The following is a 3,845-nucleotide window of genomic DNA, read 5'->3' as shown; positions in this document are numbered from 1 at the left end:
CCAGGCCTTCCCTCCCCCACCCCACTGCTCTGCTTCGGGAGGGAGAATAAATAAAGCTCCTCTTTCTGTGTCTTATTTCCCCGGCCCGAGGAGGGCCCAGCTTCCCGCCCCTGGAAGAGGGAGGATTTGGAGCCCTGGCTCTGTGTCAAATGAAAAAATCTTGCAAAAAACCCTGGAATTTCCTGCCGGGCAGAAACCTGGAGGTTTGACACTCCTGGAGCTGGGGTGGGATGGGAGGGAGGGAGGGCCAGGGGACACAGGGGACATGGGACACCCCCCTCCCCATGCCCAAGGCACACACAGGCACATGGCTGTGCCAGTGGGTCCCCAAACTCCCTCCTTGCCCTGCCACTGCCAGGGGGATTTGGGCAGTGCCACATCTGACCCTCCAGCCAGGCCTCCAGCACACCCCAAGTCCCAGTGTCCCCATCCTGCCCCCGTGGGATTCTCCCCAGGGACGTGGCCCTGGTCCTTCCCTCCCCATCTGCTGCAGGGGAGGGCTCGGGGCAAACCCCCCTTGGCTTTGCCAGCTCCTGCTTTGCACCCACGTCTGGGGGCTGTGCCCCCTCCCCAGGACCCCCCAGCAGAGCTGCCCAGCCCAGGAGCTCCAGGACAGTGGTGGGACATCCTGAGCGAGGAGGGGGGGCACGTAGGGGGGGTAGGGGGGTGTTGGGCCTCAGTTTCCCAAAGGAGGTGTCGTGGGGTGAAGGAGCAGCCAGAACCCACAGCCAGAGCTGCAGGGAGGGGACAAACACACCCTGGGGTGGTTTCACCCCAAAAAAGCCTTTCAGGGGAGACACCAGTTCAGTGGGGAGCACCCCCCATCCCCCAGGGGGGACACGGCCAGTCCCGGCCCCACCACCCCCCAGCAGCCAAAACCCTGGGGACAAGGACATGGAGACAGTGGGGCCGGGCACAGGGATGTGTTGGGAAGCTGGACAGAGTCACCCCAGGGAGGAAAACCCCTGCAGCCCCCAAAGCAAGGGACGGGAGCTCCAGGAGCTCCAGGTTTGAGGTGTCTGGGGAGGAGGGCAGGGATGGGGCTCACGCTGTGCCACAGAGGGTGCCTTGGGTGACAGCAGCAGATGGGAGAAACTGCTGCTTTTAAACACCTCAGTCTCTTTTCACCCCTCTCCATCCTCCCAGTTCCCTGGGAAGGGGTGAGATCCACAGGAGCAGCCCTGACCCACTGCAGCTGTGTCACCATGGGGTGACTGGGGACGTGCAGGCTGGCACATTCCTTAGAATCACAGATCCCAGAATATCCTCAGTGGGAAGGGACCCACAAGGTCCATCCAGTCCAACTCCTGGCCCTGCACAGACACCCCAACAATCCCACCCTGTCCCTCAGAGCGTTGTCCAAACCCTCCTGGAGCTCTGGCAGCCTTGGGGCCGTGCCCACTGCCCTGGGGAGCCTGGGCAGTGCCCCAGCACCCTGTGGGGGAAGAACCTTTCCCTGAGATCTGACCTAACCCTCCCCTGACTCAGCTGCAGGCCATTTCCTCAGAGGAGCAGAAAAAGTCCCAAACCACCAAAAAATTCCCATGGAAAGGGCACTGAAACTGCAGTGGGACCTGCACACCCCTGCTGGAGGATGTGGGTGCCGGTGGCTTTGTCCCAGCAGCCTCTGGGGATTTGTTCACCAGGACAAAAAGTGATCCTGGGGCACCTCTTGGTCAAGCTCTGGGCGAGGAGGGCCCCCTGTCCCTGCAGGGCTGGCACAGGACAGAGCAGCAGGTGCCCCTGGTATCGGTGTCACCTCTGAGCCGCGGGGACGGGACGTGCTCCCCGCTCCAGAGCTTTCCCAGAAGCATTCCAGGTCCTGCCCATGTTCCTGGCACGGGGCTGGGGAGCTGCTGGCCCCTGGCCTGGCTGTGCCATACAAGGGAGAGGGAGCACGTGCCGTGCTGGTGACTGTTCCTGTCCCAGGACTGGTTGTCACCTCTCCACGGAGCCCAAAAGCGGAGCAGGGCAAACCCAGGGCCCTGCCCTCTGCCCGGGAGGAGGCAGGTGGCACATCAGGGCTGGGGGGCTGCCAGGGACCCTGGGGAATGTAGGCCCAGGGGCATCAGCTGTCCAGGGAAAATGGGACAAACAAAAGGCACATTTCTGAGCGCTTGGAAAGCTGCCACTGCCTGTGCAGGGATGAGGGACGGAGGCACAGGCAGCCACGGGGCTGCCAAGGCCTGGGGCTGTGGTGGCAGAGCTGTGCAGGGACACTCCTGTGCCACCCAGTGCCCCTGCTGCCCAACTCCAAAGGTGTAGGGGATGAGGCAGGTACAGCAGTGGTTGTGTCACAGCACAGGCCCAGGAATGCTCTGAGCAGGATCTGCTGCCCAGGGAGGTGGCAGTGGCTGGGGACATTCCCCTCCTTACCCAGTGGGATGTGGCTCCTGCACTGACCCCGTGGACACACAGACATGGGGCTGCAGATGCTGCAGGAGACCCCCAGCCCCTGCTCCCTCTTGGCTGGTTTCTGGGGTCCGTGGAATTGCTGCCCCCACTTCCCAGTTTCCCATTTGAAGCAAACCCTAATGGGACTCATGGATGTGCTCGACACCTGAACCAAACCAGGGGGGTTTGCTCTGGGCTCCGGAGGGAAAAGGCCAGAGCCAGGCCCAGCAGTCCCAGGGAACCCACAAAGGAGCAGAGTGACCCAGGGAGCATCGATCCATGTGAGCCTGGAACACTGATACTGGGATTAACACATGGATAGTGGGTGGCTTTTCCAAGGCTCATTTATCAAGGAACAAAGCAAGCCGTGGGTACAAGGAGCCTCCTACACCTTTCCCTTCATGTGCCATTGGACTGTGAGCCAATGGCATCAGCCCATCACCAGCCAGTCCCAATGAGTGCCTTGGAGCTCTCCCTGCCTGGAAGCCCATGGTGACCTCCCCTGGAGCTGGGAACCCCCTCAGGTCTGCGATTCCTTACCTGAGGCACAAATCCTCCCTATCACAAGGTGGACTCTTGTTCACAGCAGCTCCTCAGTGAGTTCCTGACATCACACTGAATGAACACCAAATCCATGCACTGAATTCCTTCAGATGTAAATTGTTGTCCCAGTTTGAGACTGAAACTGGACCTGGATGTCCCTAAGCTCCATCAGGAGTTAAGGAAGTGTGTATGTGGGGGTCCTCTCTGAACCTCATCTTAAACAGAAGGGTCTCTCTTACCCTTTTATATCTTCAGTCCCTTTGTTAATCATTCCAGCTTGATTCCAACTCCATTTTCCTTAGTCTGGGAGGAAGTACCGGAGGAACCTCGCCATCAAACTCTGTTAAATCACACTTTCATAAATTCACATTAAAATAACTTTTGCTGAGAACATTGATGGTGATTCTTTGAGTGACCCTAAATCACTCATCTGTGACAAACTGATGTCGTTGGCAGGATCCTAAATCGGGATTTGTGGCAGAACTGAGGCCCTAAAGCTCCTGAGCTCCTTGGCTTTTGGGGGCTGGAGGGGAGAGGCACAGGGTGAGCCATCGCTTCCTTGGAGCAGTGGGTGACCCTGTGCTGAGCCAAAGGGAAGGAGCATTTCCCTGGGAACATACGGCAGTGCAGCCCCCTCTGTGCCACGAGCCCGTGCCCGCTCCAGCTCCGGGGCAGGTGCCATCTGTGCTTTTTGGAAGGGCTCAGCCCTGAGCCCTGGGCATGGGACCCGCTCGAGCCAGGCCCTGCAGGGCAGGAGATCTGCAAATCTGTTCTCTGGGCTCTCAGCAAAACCTTCACGGTGCCTCTGCAACCCTGGAGCCTGGGGAGACTGATCCGAGTACCGAGGGGTCCTGCTCAGTCCCAGCTCAACCTGCTCGCCAGGCTGGGCTCAGCCCTGGGGGCTCAGC

The sequence above is a fragment of the Manacus vitellinus genome, unplaced genomic scaffold (assembly GCF_001715985.3).
Source record: "Manacus vitellinus isolate BGI_N305 unplaced genomic scaffold, ASM171598v3 scaffold_114_pilon, whole genome shotgun sequence".
Taxonomy (NCBI): Eukaryota; Metazoa; Chordata; class Aves; order Passeriformes; family Pipridae; genus Manacus; species Manacus vitellinus.
Note: the sequence above shows the minus strand (reverse complement) of the source record.